The following is a 15,347-nucleotide window of genomic DNA, read 5'->3' on the forward strand; positions in this document are numbered from 1 at the left end:
TGGTATGGCCGTAGGCTGTCCACCTCTATTTTTTGTATAGTTGGTAGTGAATAAAAATGATTTTATGCTCGAAGAGGCCTCATTTTTAATTTGTACTGTGTGATGCTCTTTCCACTGAAAGTTACCAATGGACTAGTCCCATGATGTCTTGTCCACAGAAGCCCAACACGGTGTTTTACGTGATTCTAAACGTGTGGCTATCTAATCACCTGTGCAGTCATGCGGTTATTTCCAGCTCTTCTAAAGTATATTTCCTTGTTCTCTCTCAGAAATTTTAAAAAAAAAGTTAAGAAAAAGGTATATTTCCTCATTCAATCTTGATTCTAGTAGCCAAAATTTCAATTGCTAGGCCTAATACTAACCTTGCTAAGAAATGACTTACTTTGAGGAGGGGACACGTTGGAAGAAAATGGCTGGAGATCTTGTGATTTCTCTTTCTTATGAAACTGTTTTTGTCCATAGCAAACATCAGTCAGAGCAAAAGGTAAAATACTCAAAACACAAGTGGGAATAAGTCTTCTCCAATATGCTTACGATATTGACAAGCTAGGGAGCGGGGTGTTTTTTAAATATGTTTTTAAAACATAGCAACTGTCTCTATTGTTGTGGGTTATAGGGTGATGATATAACTATTATATTGTTACCCCATGGTATATTCCAAGTGGCTCTAGAACTGTTATGTCTTGTTACAATGTCAGAAAAACAACTAAGTCTCCTTAAAAGTCTGTTTTCTTTAGGACAGGACACAGAAATGACAAAACTCCACGCCAGAAAACAGCGGTGTGTGGAAACTCGCCATCACCGTCCATTGCGCTCCATAGCTAACATGAGTTGTGGAGGGATATTTCACATTTTATTGATCCCTCTTTGAAAGATTCACCTTTCATTCCCAAAAGTTAGTTAAAGGGCTCTGATTCTGATCACGCCTAAAACCATGAGTTATTTGTGAAATTATTGAAAAGCCTTTAAAAAAAATATTAGGTAGAATATATGTCATGACCAACCACAGAATTCAGAAAAATATGCAGAACCACTATGCAATAAAAAATACAAGATTATAGATCTTAAAAGGAGGGGGCATGTGAAGTGAGCCCTCCATCCAACCAGATTTACTCCTGAGGACGTGCTGGCTGGCACAGGGAGGCGGAGTCCAGGGGGGAAGAGCTATGGCATTGGCAGAGTGAAAAGTTCTCAGAATGAGAGACCGCCAGGGTGGGCAGGTTTGGGGAGGGCGGTGCCAGGGGGCTTGGAGGTGCTGAGGGAACTTCAGAAACCTGTGGGGAGATGCCACCCAAGTCTGTGGCCAACACTTGGGCTGTATCATTCACCAGCTGGACTTCGTTGGCATTTATCGGACACTCCACCTAACAATGGCAGAACACATTCTTTTAAAGTCTAAGTGGGTATTTGCCAACATAGACCATATTTTCTGTGTCATAAATCAAACCTTAACACATTTAAAAATTTGCAGTCATATAAAGTATATTCTCAGACCATAATGGAACTGAACTAACCTCTGAACTAACTGACTTCTAAGTCAATAACAGAATGAGGACAGTAACATCTCTTTGGAAGTTAAACAAGGCACTTCTTTTTTAAAAATATTTATTTTTGAGAGAGAGAGCATGAGCAGGGAAGGGGCAGAGAGAGAGGGAGACACAGAATCTGAACCAGGCTTCTGGCTCTGAGCTGTCAGCACAAAGCTTGACATGGGGCTCGAAGCCACAAACCGAGAGATCATGACCTGAGCCGAAGTCAGATGCTAAACCAACAGAGCCAGCCAGGTGCCCCTAAACAAGGCACTTCTAAATAATCTATGAGAATAATCAAATTCTCAAAAGGAATTAAAAATATTTTTAATTAAACAAAAATGAAAATACAATGTATCGAAATTTCTGAGGCACCACCAAAACAATTGGTGAGAGGAAAACAGAGTAGTAAACATTTTTTTCAAATCAATAATCAATTTTTATAATCAATAATCTTAGAAAACTAGAAAAGGAAGAGCAAAAATACTCAAAATCAAGCAGAAGGAAGAAAACAAATATTTGCTGCCTGAGGATCTGTTTGAAAACAGGAAAGGGCACAGCTATGGGTTAGCGCACCCCACATATTTTTCCTAGGTGACGATGACTCTTAGAGGTCAAGGGAATAACCTGTGTCAGATGATCTGTGGAATAAACTACATAAGAACAACAAATGCAGGGGTGCTGGGGGGCTCAGTCGGTTAAGTGTCTGATTTCGGCTCAGGTCATGATCTCATGGTTTGTGAGTTCGAGCCCCACATCGGGCTCTGTGCTGACAGCTCAGAGCCTGGAGCCTGCTTCAGATTCTGTGCTTCCTTCTCTCTTTGCCCCTCTCCCACTCATACTCTGTCTCTCTCTCAAAAATAAACAAACATTAAAAAAAACAACAACAAAAGCTAATTAGTAATTTGGTGACCTTGTCAGTGGCCAGTGAAGCCAATCAAGGCTGCCCTTTCTTCACTGAATCACAGCGCTTGTGTTCAGGACTTGTCAGAAATCCCTGGAGTAAAACTGGCTCTCGACATCCAAATCCATGCTTCAACAATTCTCTCCAGTGGCCATTTATCCTCTATGCAAATATTAGATATTTCAGAAATGGATACGAAAGCAAAAGTGACTTGATGAGCCCTGCGTGTTACATGTAAGTGATGAAGCACTAAATTTTACTCCTGAAACTATTATTACATGATAGGTTAAGGAACTAGCATTTAAATGAAGACTTGAGGGGCGCCTGGGTGGCTCAGTCCATTAAGTATCCGACTTCTGCTCAGGTCATGATCTCACAGTTCGTGGGTTCAAGCCCCACCTCGGGCTCTGTGCTGACAGCTCAGAGCCTGGAGCCTATTTCAGATTCTGTACTCTGTCTCTCTCTGACCCTCCCCTGCTCACGCTGTCTCTCTCTCTCTCTCAGAAATAAATAAAGCATTAAAAAAATAAATAAATGAAGACTTGAAGGAAAAAAAAAGTGTAAGTTCCTCACTTTGGTTTATAATCAGAATCTGTCTCTGACTTGACTCCTGATTATGCTTTTCAAAAGGCATGCTCTTTAAATAAACTATTATGTTTTTTAAATTTGTGACATAAATTGAATAAATTTTCTTAAGACTGATCTTTTTTTTTTTGTAGACTTTAAATTGACCATGCCTTCTTAGTACAGACATCTTCACATGGTTTGGGCTTAAAGGCAGAAGTTAAATATAGTGACCAATCTTCGTATAGCATTTTAGTTAACTCTGCATTTCCTCAAATAAACATATTCAGCATAAAAAGGTATTAAAGAAATCAAGAAATTGAGGTCGAGAGAAATAAAGGGATTTGTTCTGGTTAAGTTAGAACTTGAAGGAAGCTTTCAAAAAAAAAAAGAAACTCACACCATTTTAGTAACCCTCCATCTGGCTCTCAGATGATAGAAACTTCAATGCTTAATGTTATCTTAAAAAAAAAAACTTTAGGGGCACCTGGGTTGCTCAGTTGGGTAAGCGTCCAACTTTGGCTCATGATCTCGTGGTTTGTGGGTTCGAGCCCCACGTTGGGCTCTGTGCTGACAGCTTAGAGCCTGGAGCCTGCTTCAGATTCTGTGTCTCCCTCTCTCTCTGCCCCTCCCATCCTTATGCTCTCTCTCAAAAATAAGCATTTAAAAAAATCCTTATTTACCCAAGATTTTAAAAAAATTAATGGAAAAGTTAACAATTAGTAACTTTCTGTGTTGTGTCTCTGAACTGGGCTCTGAACTACGTTTTCTGGTTACGTATGTCTATGGATCATGCTGTTTGAAACACCTGCCCTGTGTCAGTGGGGTTCCCAGTTACATGCATGCACGAGCCGTAACGGTCACTGTGTGCTCTGGAACCAGCTGCTGTCGGGTCCGTAGAGCCACTGTGTGACTCGGGCTAGAGACTCTCCCCCAGGCCATTTGCTTGCCCTTGTTTGAAAGGTTTCCCCTTGTTTTTAGTTGGCTGAACTGCTTTTCTATTTGTTCGCTCTTCTTGCTTCCGAGGACTCAAGCAAGGGTGGCTGGTTGTGCATGCTGGTTCTTTGTGGACATAAGCCGAATGAAAACCTAGGGGGAGAGGACAATAATTTTACAAGTGAACTCTGATTGATCATCTAATACTGCTGAACGGAGGACTCTGTTCCATATAAACTTAAATAACTCGAATAGCACTGGAGTAGAAGTCCAAAAGAATGTAATCTGCCTCTGGTCATTAAGGATTTTCATCAGAATTTTTTGTTTGTTTCCATCACCTTATGAAGCTAACTAGGATACAGGTTTATTAATAGTGACATTATACATGAATAGTACAAAGCACAGTGTTAGGAAACCTTGTCCAAACTTGAAATAAGGCTGAAGGAGACGACATGTCCCTTCAGTGTTCTATTAGAGCATTGTTTAATCCGCATTTTTCATATACAAGGATCATTTAATTTGCTAAGGATGTTTTTGACTTTGCTGCTTACTGTTTGAGTTGAGCCCAGACTCTGTGAAGTTATATGTTAATTTCCAGAATTGTGTCTTCTAGAAAAGCTAGTGATTTCTGTCTAGGTTGAAAGGGATAATCTGCTTGATTGTTTTATCGTCCTGCAGGATATCAGCTTGCTTTATGTCTAGAAATCTTATTGTAGCGTACTTATAAAAGATGGTTATAAATACCCATTTTCTCAAATGCCATTGAATGTGTTTTACCATATTATCTATCATTCTCTCACTATTGAGTAGACAATTCTTGGGCGTGTGTTCACCCTATATATCTCTAGAGTTATATTTTTAATGTTTTGAGTTTACATCAACACAAGAAAAGTGTAAAAATTATGCTTGGTCCAATTTGTACTCCTGAAGAACTTAGTAAATAGACTCTACAATTGCTCTCCATGAATCTATCAGATGTAATAAGGAACACTATTGTCTCTCTCGACCCCATGCATGTCTGTATATATGTATATAGACAGAAATTCTCTATCTCCAAAATATTTAGTGATCCCTTTAAGAATACATAGCTATGAAGTGGTATTTTCATCACTTACATTTCTTTGTGGAATCCTATAGTTTATTCTTTCGAGAATATGATATCCAGCCAAAGGATGCTCACATCAGAGGAAACAATGGTAGAAGTCAGTTAAATGACACATATCCTTTGTTCCAAGAAGGAGCAGAGACATTTGTCATCCATGGTTCAGACTCTTTTAGAGGGAGTTTCAGAATATGTATAAATCATCAGGAATAATCTACACCTGGAACAGGGCATTGCTTTGGCAATGACAGATGCTTCAAGAAATTTGGAGCACTTGCTGGCTGCACCTGAGCGTATTATTTATGAACTTTGTGCTCTTTCAAAGTGAGAATAAAGCAACTAACCACGATTTCTCACCTTCCTGAAAATAAAGGACCCTGATGGCTGTCGGTTATAAATTTAAAGGTGTATTTCTTTATTAACTTCACAGTTTCACTGAATGGTATTTTTCCTGACGGCTAAAAGAAAGTTGACTTTGTTGCTGTTGTTTTAAAGTGAAGGTTAACACATCCTTTTTATTGAAAGAGGGAAAAGTGTGTCACTTTTGTGTTTAAGAAAACCAGTGTCCTGGGCTACATGATAGAAATCGTTGTGAATCCTTTGGGGATTGTTGTTAATGTGATACAACTCGGTGGGCCAGGATCTCCCATCATATCTCCCATCACACCAGGACTATGACTCTTTCTTTTGGAAAGTTGACAAGAGGGGCGCCTGGGTGGCTTAGTCGGTTAAGCGTCCGACTTTCGCTTAGGTCATGGTCTCGCGGTTCGTGGGTTCGAGCCCCGCGTCGGGCTCTGTGCTGACTGCCAGCTCAGAGCCTGGAGCCTGTTTCAGTCTGTGAATCCCTCTCTCTCTGACCCTCCCCTGCTCACGCTGTCTCTCTCTCTCTCTCCTAGAAATAAATAAAACATTTAAAAAAAAAAAAAAGTTGACAAGAGTGCATTACTTAATCAAATATGTCCAGTGGTGCTACATTAACAGCCTGTTTATCTTATTTTTTTTCTGAATTTAGATTATTTATTGTGTCAATTACACAAAATAGACTTACTTAACTGTAGGAAAAACGTTCATTTTGATATATTTTCTTGTTAAGTTCACCCAATATAAGCACACAGGTAATAATCCGTGACTGTGTTTCAAAGTAAACATAACAAAACAATACAGGCTATTTTTTCATGGGCCTCGTGCGTTAGACTAACGAGTTTTGTTTAATCTTTTTTTCTGATGAATATATTGAGAAGGTTCACATGCTGTTGTGAAACATAATACGGAGATCCTGTGTGTCTTTTAAGGCTTTTTGTGTCTCTTCTTGAGGATATTTGTCTACAGTTTTCTTCTGTTACACTGTCTTTTTCTGGTTTCAAAATCAGAGTAACACGAGCTTCATTAAATGAGTTAGGGGGTGTCACTTCTTATTCTATTTACTTCAATAGATTGTGTTGAATTCACTTCTCAGTATTTGATAAAGTTCTCCAGTGAAGCCATTTGGATCTGAAGATTTCTTTTTTGAGAGTCTCATATTACAAATCTTACTTAGCTGTTTCAAGCTATTCAAATTATCCTTTGTATATTGGGTGAGTTGTGTTAGTTTGTGCTTTTGTGAGAAATTCTCTCATTTTATCTGTCAAATTTGTGTGGAGTTGTCCATATTATTTCTTTATTATTGAGCTTGTAATATCTGCAATGTCTATAGTGGGCATCTCCTGTCCAATACCTGATGTTGATACTTTGTGCTTTCTCGCTCTCTTTTTTATTGTCCATTTTGCTAGATGTTTGTTAATTTTACTCAACCTTTCAAAGAACCAACTCTTCATTTCATTGATTTTCTTTGTAATTCTGTGTCCAATCACATGAATTTCCGCTCTTTATTATTTCCTTTTTCCAGTTTTCTCTGCTCTTTTCTTACATTCTTGAGACATGAGCTTTTGAGTATTGATTGGAGACATTTTCCTTTTTCTAATGTATACATTTAGTCTTGAGATGTTGACTCTCAGCCTTGCTTTAATTACTCTCCCAAATTTTGATATATTTTTTTCCTCATTTGGTTAGGCGTATTTTTTTAATTCCTTCCCATGATTTCCTCTCGGATCTATGTATTATTCAGGAGTGTACTGTTTAGTTTACAAGTGTTTAGAGAATTGTCTGTAATTTTGGTCATGGATGTCTATTTTGATTTTACCATAGCCAGAGAAAACGCTCTGAATAATGCCAGGTATTTATGAGTTGTTGAGATTTGTTTTGTATCATAAGATATGGGTTATCTTGTGTATTCTGTTTAAATAAAGTGTATTCTGTTTCTGGGTAGAGTGTCATGTAAATGTTAGTTAGGTCCCATTGGTTGGTATCCTTGTTACGTTCTTCTACATCCTTGCTGCCTTTCTGTCTAAAAGTTCTATCGAAATGCTGACAGTACGTTTTTGGAATCTTCAACGATGAATGTGGATTTGTCTATTTCCTTGTAACTCTACCAGTTTGTCTTTCATGGATGTTGACGCAGTTTTTCAGTGGATACATATCTAGAGTTTCTATGTTTTCTTGATGGGCTGACCCTTTTATCATTTAACATCCCTGTTTCTAGAAATTTTATTTCCCATTAAGTGTACTCTATCTGATGTTAATTAAGCCCCTCCTTTCCTTTGATTAATGTTTGCATGATATAGTCCTTTAATGTTAATGTGCCTATATTATTATATTTAAAGTGAGTTTACCATAGACAGCATATAGTTGAATCATGCTTTTTAATCCACTCTGCCAATCTTTGTCTTTAAATTGATGTATTCATAACCATTTATATGTAACATCCTATTGACATGAGAGGGTTAAAATCTGCTTTTTGATTTTTTTGTGTTTGTTTTTGCTCTTCTGTTTTCTGTTTCCTGCCCTCCTATGGTTTACCTGAATAGTTTTCAGAGTCTATTTTGATTTATATAGTGTTTTTGAGTGCATCTCTTTGCATAGCCTCTCAGGGTTCTCCCTAGCTGTTACATGACACGTATGTACGTGACTCCTCTCATCCTCCTGGTGCTGCCATTTTATCCGTTCAGATGGAATGTAGAAAACGTTCTTTCTCCTTTGTTTGTACTACAGTTGTCAAATATTTCTTCTATATGTATGAAGACTCACACAATATTATAATTTTTGTGTCAACAATTAAACATAATGTAGAAATTTCAAGAGGAGAGGGAAAGCCTTTTGTATGTACTCACACTTTTGTGTATCATTCTCCTTTTTTCTTGATGTTTCAAAGTTCCAGCTGCTTTCATTTCTTTTCTATTTCGAGAGCTTCATTTGACAGTCTTTCAGGATAGGTCTGTTGGTAGCAAATTTTCTTAGTTTTGCTTCCCTGAGAATGTGTTGATATCCCCTTCATTCCTCTCCCCCACCCTCATCAGCCCTCAGCTTGTTCTCAGCATTCAAGAGTCTCTCATGGTTTGCCTCCCTCCCTCTCCCCCACTATCTTTTCCCCCTCTCCTCCCCCATAGTCTTCCTGTTCCACCTATACGTGCAAACATATGGTATCTGTCCTTCTCTGCCTGACTTATTTCGCTCNTTTGCACCACTTTACATTCCCACCAACAGTGTAGGAGGGTGCCTGTTTCTCCACATCCTCTCCAGCATCTATAGTCTCCTGATTTGTTCATTTTAGCCACTCAGACGGGCATGAGGTGGTATGTCAGTGTGGTTTTGAGTTGTATTTCCCTGATGATAAGTGACATTGAGCATTGTTTCATGTGTCTGTTGGCCATCTGGATGTCCTCTTTGGAGAAATGTCTGCTCATGTCTTCTGCCCATTTCGTCACTGGATTGTTTGCTTTTCGGGTGTGGAGTTTGGTGAGTTCCTTATAGATTTTGGATACTAGGCCTTTATCTGATATGTCATTTGCAACTATCTTTTCCCATTCTGTCAGTTCCTTATTAGTTTTATTGTTTCCTTTGCCGTGCAGAACCTTTTTATCTTAATGAGGTCTCAGTAGTTCATTTTTGCTCTTTATTCCCTTGCCTTTGGGGATGTGTCAAGTAAGAAATTGCTGCGGTTGAAATCAAGGAGGTTGTTTCCTGCTTTCTCCTTTAGGGTTTTGATAGTTTCCTGACTCATATTCAGGTCCTTCATCCATTTTGAGTTTATTATTGTTCATGGTGTAAGAAAGTGATCAAGTTTCATTCTTTTGCACGTTGCTGTCCAGTTCTCCCAGCATCATCTGTTAAAGAGACTGTCTTTTTTCCATTGGGTACTCTTTCGTCCTTTGTCAAAGATTAATTGCCCATCATTTGTGGGTCTAATTCTGGATTCTCTATTCTATTCCACTGGTCTATGTGTCTGTTTTTGTGCCGATATCATACTGTCTTGATGACTACAGCTTTGTAGTACAGGCTAACATCTGGGATTGTGAAGCCTCCCATTTTGGTTTTCTTCTTCAGTGTTACTTTGGCTATTCGGGGTCTTTTGTGGTTCCATANTTTTATATCTTTGGTTAGGCTTATTCCTAGGTATTTTATGTTTTTTTGTGCAATTGTGAATGGGATTTTTTTTTAATTTCTCTTTTTGTTTCTTCATTATTGGTGTATAAAAATGCAGTGATTTCTGTATGTTAATTTTGTACCCTGCGACTTTGCTGAATTCATGGATCAGTTCTAGTAGGCTTCTGGTGGAGTCTGTCAGGTTTTCCACCTAGAGTATCTTGTCATCTGCAAAAGTGAAAGTTTGATTTCATCTTTGCCAATTCTGATGCTTTTTATTTCCTTTTGTTGTCTGATTGCTGATGCTAGGACTTCCAGCACTATGTTAAACAACAGTGGTGAGAGTGGACATCCATGTTGTGTTCCTGATCTCAGTGGGAAAGCTCTCAATTTTTCCCCATTGAGGATGATATTAGCTGTGGACTTCTCATAAATGGCTTTTATGATGTTTAAGTTCCTTCTATCCCGACTTTCTCAAGGGTCTTTATTAAGAAAGGATGCTGTATCTTGTGAAATGCTTTTTCTGCATTTATTGACAGGATCATATGGTTTTTATATTTTCTTTTGTTAATGTGATATATCACATTGATTGATTTGTGAATATTGAACCAGCCCTGTAACCCAAGAATGAATCTCACTTGGTCATAGTGGATAATTCTTTTTAGATGCTGCTGAATTCGATTTACAAGCATCTTGTTGAGGATTTTTGAATCTGTATTCATCAAGGGTATTGGACTGTGGTTCTCTCTTTTTACTGGGTCTCTGTCTGGTTGGGGAATCAAAGCGATGCTGGCTTCATAGGATGAGTCTGGAAGTTTTCCTTCCATTTCTATTTTTTGGAATAGCTTGAGAATATGTATTAATTCTGATTTAAATGTCTGGTAGAATTCCCCAGGGAAGCCATCTGGCCCAGGGCTCTTATTTGTTGGGAGATTTTTGATAACTGAATCAATTTCTTCACTAGTCATGGGTCTGTTCAGATTTTCTATCTCTTCCCGTTTGAATTTTGATAGTGTGTGTTTAGGAATTTGTCCATTTCTTCTAGGTTGTCCAGTTGGTTGGCATACAGTTTTTCATAGTATTTCCTGATAATTACTTGTATTTCTGAGGGATTGCTTGTAATAAATCCATTTTCATTCACGATTTTGTCAGTTTGGGTGCTCTCTCTTTTCTTTTCTAGAAGCCTGGGTAGGGGTTTATCAATTTTGTTTATTTTTTCAAAAAAAAAAAACAAAAAACTCTTGATTTCAGTGATCTGTTCAATTGTTTCTTTGGATTTTATATTGTTTATTTCTGTCCTAATCTTTATTATTTCTCTTCTGTTGGGTTTGGGGTGCTCTTGCTACTCTGCTTCTATTCCTTGGTGTGCTGTTAGATTTTGTGTTTGTGCTTTTTGTAGATTCTTGAAATAGGCCTGAAGTGCAATTTACTTTGCTCTTAGTACTGCCTTTGCTGTATCCCAACACCCAGCGTTGAACCACAGGGTGTCATTTCTGGTTGTCACTACTACCAACTCCATCCAAGACAACACACTCATGGCTTCATGGATTATAACTGGAGATTGTTGCTTCATAAATTGTCAAATGAGAAATAATCTTCCTGGCAACTATACTTTGTGGTTATTATCAAAATATTTTTATTAACTTAATCATTTAAAAATATTTTGTCTTAAGTTCTGTCTCAACATGTTTGCTTCTGCCCAGGCAAATTATCTCAGAATAACCACTTGCCACCTAATATATTTTGCCTCTAAGGACAAGTACGAGAATGGTCTATATTCCAAAAAAGAATCCTATCTGTCTACTCCCATTTGACAAGAGAAGTCAAGAGGGAGATTTTTCTGGGATAACCTTACCCAAATTTCCTCGTATTGTCCTGAAGCCCCAACACGCATCATGTGCTTAATTTTTTCCTCCCTGGGAAATAAAACGATGGAAATAACATGATTGTCATTTATTCTTTTCAGATATATCTGACATCCACATCTTTTTCAGAGTTCTTGTAAGAAATCTTTGTCCCAAATTTGTACAAGCTTGTTGTTTCTGTTCAAACACAACCAAGAAACTGTTCCATACTGAACTCAAATGATATCAAAGGACTTTGGTGAAATATCTTATCTGGAAATCATTTTTGCTCTTAGATTAGAAAAGGCTTATAATAGTTTGGGTTTTTTTTCCAAACACAATTAGGGTCTGAGCAAAACCTTTTGTGTCCCACCAACCCCCACGTTTCTTGGGAATGGAAGTCCAGGTTTGCTCTAACATACTATAAAAGCTCTCATAACCAGAGCACTAAAGCTAATTTTGTAATATGTGAATTATGCCCAGTGCTATTTTAAATATGAGAAAAAAGTACAGTAAAGCCTTGGATCATGAGCATAATTTGTTTCGGAAACATGCTTGTAATCCAAAGCACTTGTCTATCAAGGCCAATTTCCCCATAACAGATAATGGAAACTCAGATGATTTGTTCTAAAACCCAAAAATCTTAATATAAAACTCATTACAATACTGCACTACAATACAAAATAAAAAAGAAAATACAAAATATAAAGAAAAATAAACAAATTAACCTGTACTTACCTTTGAAAACCTTCGTGGCTGGTGCAAAGGAGACAAGAGAGAAAAGGGTTATTGTGTAGGATGAGTTTCATTATCGCTAATGAACATTGACTACACTACAGTATTAATAAGCTCTTGTCATATGCTTTATGTAACTGGCAATAAGGCAGCAGAGGAAAGGTTCTATATCTGCAGGCAGCCTGACCTAGAATGAAGCCAAGCATTCCTAAGCTCACTCTTTAGTAAAAGGTGAAAGATTTATACGATCTGAAGAGAAACCAGAGTATTCCTAAGCTCACTCTTGTATGGAAAAGCAAAGGACTGCCCGTAGGTGCTTTGACGTGACAAAAAAATCCAGCAGTACCAGTTGTGGACGCCTTCCAATGTCCTGAAAAATCAGATTTCTGCAAAAAAAAAACATGCCCTGAGACAGAGCATCGGAGCATGGGAGACGATCACCCACAATCCTCAGAGAAATAGAGAGACTGACAGAGAGAGAAAGAGAAAGAGGGAGAGAGAAGCATTAGCTCAATTGTCATGTGGTGTTTGGCATCATGTACTCCTTGTATTGCAAGTCATCACTCATGTATCAAGTTAAAATTTATCAGAAATGTCTATTCATCTTGCAGAACACCTGCGAAACAAATTACTCATAATCCAAGATTTTACTGTGTGTGTGTATAGATGTAACTTTTTAATGTATATGTTTTACTGATCTATAGGATTCTTGGTTCTGAAACTTATGCACGTCATGTCCCGGATATGTAACATCCAGTCCCGTCAGAGAGAAAACAGCTCAATGAAGTAAGCCACAGAATCGACATTCAAACTAGGTAAAGCCACATGTAGGCCAAGATTTTTCAAACCTTCTTCCTCATGCTGAAGCTTCCAGCTCCAGACAATAATACAGGTTTCTCTTGCCAACCCCCATTCATATCTCTCCCCGCTTGGTCATAAGGATCTCTAGAATTCTGTTTAAGTGCCAACAATGTGAGGTGAAGAATGAACGTGGCCGGCATGCTGACAACGACCAAATTGGGTTGACTTTTCTTTAATCCGATACATTGCCCCACTCTTAACTTACAATAAACAACATATTTGCTTTCTAGACATTAGTGTGATGCCTTACTAGACATATTCCTAGAGGCCAGAGAAACTGGCTTCTAATCCATATGGAATAATCCACAAGTGAATTTCTTCCAAGTAGACCACAACGTATCTGGAATATAATCTTGATATATTTACATACAGTCTTTACATATGACATATTTGGATTCTTCCGAGTAGACCAAAGAGAAAATGTAGGCACAGGGCTCACAGATGTGGGATGGTGCGACGCTTCCCCTTGGTGGCCCATGCCCTACGTCTTCTGAGACCAGAACCCACTGTGGTCCCTGATTAATTTATGAATTGAGCTTTTGCTCCAGGAAGGCCTGGTCTGTGGCAGTGCCTCTGCTCACTGTACATATGGCAGCACGTTAAGCACCCTCAGAACTAGGAAAGAGAGAAAGAAAACATGGTGCCCCGTGATGCATATAAGGTAAGGAGGCACCGCAGTCCAGAGATAGAGCTCTGGGAGTCACTACCTGGCACAGCCACCACCGCCTGTGTGACCTGAGGGCTGGTCTAAATTGTAAATGTTGTTTTGCCAAATTCCTCAAAAGGAAGAAAGCAAGAACCTGCCTGCCGGGAAGGGAGGTCTTGGGGCGCAGCATGCAGTCAGGTCACGCATTGGCGTGGGAACTGCTGCCATCTGGGGGGCGATGCTGAAAGCCTGGGCAGCCCCGGCGAGGACGCACCTGGCTCGAAGCCCCGCAGGGAGGCAGAGAGGGTCCGGGGGCAGCGGGCCGCTCCCTCGCAGCGTGGGGCGCCCCCGAGAGCTCGTCCCTCCTGGAGGAAAGGCTGGCGACACACACCGAGGCGCTGAGGAGCCCGAGGAGCCCTGCACCCCTGTACGGTCCCCATCGGCGGCCTTGCTGGCTGCGTACACGTGCCAACGGGCGTACCGGACAAGCGCAACGGGCACCTTAGAGCCCCCAACTGGCGACCGGAAGTCCCAGGCGCGGGAGCCGAAGGGGCGGGGCTCTGGGGCCTCCCCTCCGCCTGAGCGGTGGGCTCTTGCCGCACTGCGCGTGCGCGCCCTGCTTTGGGACGTGTCCCAGGGGCGCCTCAGTGGGGCCCANTGGGCAATCACCTCAGTGTCTACGTTTCCCACTCCGCCCCCGCCCCGCCCTACCTGGCCGTGATCCGCCCTGGTCCGCCCCGCCCGTGATGCCCATCCACCAGCTGGCAGGGGCCAGCCCGCTGCTCCTTCACCTGCTGGGCCCTGGGCGCAGGCTCTCCCACCGGGATCGCAGGCCTTTGTCAGCTCGCTTTCCTGTGGAGCCGAGGAGGCGGTAGCCCATCCCGCAGGCTGCATGGACCTGTCTGGGCATCTTCCCTTTGGTGAACTGGAGGAACCCTCCGAAATAACGCTGTGCTGTCATCTAATTCGATGATGCTTGGGCACTCAGAGCCTTAAGAATCCCTCCTCCGGGGCGAAAATTAACTCTCCAGCTTTTGCCATCTGAGACTGGAGACGAGGCTGCGAGCTGGGCCCATCCAGGTCCCTCCCACTTTTGTGCCCAAATGGGATGGAAATGGCCCAAAAAGATCACAGAGAAAACATGGTGGATCTTGTAGAGACCCAAGGGCGGGATGGTGGGGACAGGACACCCCATGTCTGCGGTCATACACCGTGAAGTCTCGGCTCCCGGCAGTGCAGCCCTGCACCTTTGGACCTGAATGCCGGTTCTCCAGAGGACACTTTGAGGAAGGACACCCACAAGACTCTGATGAACTCCTCCCCTGAAGGCCATGGAGTCACCTGCTCGAACGGCTCTGCCAGCGATGACGTGCCTCATACAGCTGCAGCCGTGCTCTCCCACCCAACCCCATGCTGCCCCGTATGCAGGAGACATCAACAAAGGGAGTGTCCGGTGAAAAGCATCAGCCTGTCGGGGACAATATCAATCCAGGAAAGAGAAACAGGCTTGAAACCTAGTTCCAGCTTCAGTGCAGGCACTGGGGACCCACCTTTAAATCCAGGCAGTGGTGCAGTGGGCCAGGACTCCAGCCTTCCCACAGGTGGAGGCTCTCCAGTCTCCATGGCCTGTAAGTGTCCTGGGGGCTCATCCAGGCAAAGACGACGGCCCCCATGTGAAAGTGCTGCCATCCTGGAGAAGGGGTGCTCGTCAGGAGATCAGCCAGCCTCCCCCTTTAACCTGAGCAGCAGGGGTCAACTGCCAAAAACC

The 15,347-nt window shown here is 41.0% G+C and overlaps 1 long non-coding RNA gene across 1 annotated transcript; it reads right to left on the reverse strand.

The window, feature by feature from the left end:
- Window positions 1-3,709: 3,709 nt before the first annotated feature.
- Window positions 3,710-11,407, reverse strand: LOC144227640 (uncharacterized). Its single transcript, XR_013333988.1, has 2 exons — window positions 11,349-11,407; window positions 3,710-4,086 (listed from the first exon to the last, which is right to left on the reverse strand). It is a non-coding gene; the product is annotated as an uncharacterized LOC144227640 (long non-coding RNA).
- Window positions 11,408-15,347: the final 3,940 nt, after the last annotated feature.

Source organism: Crocuta crocuta, unplaced genomic scaffold (genome assembly GCF_008692635.1).
Source record: "Crocuta crocuta isolate KB4526 unplaced genomic scaffold, BGI_CrCroc_1.0 scaffold41, whole genome shotgun sequence".
NCBI classification, from domain to species: Eukaryota; Metazoa; Chordata; class Mammalia; order Carnivora; family Hyaenidae; genus Crocuta; species Crocuta crocuta.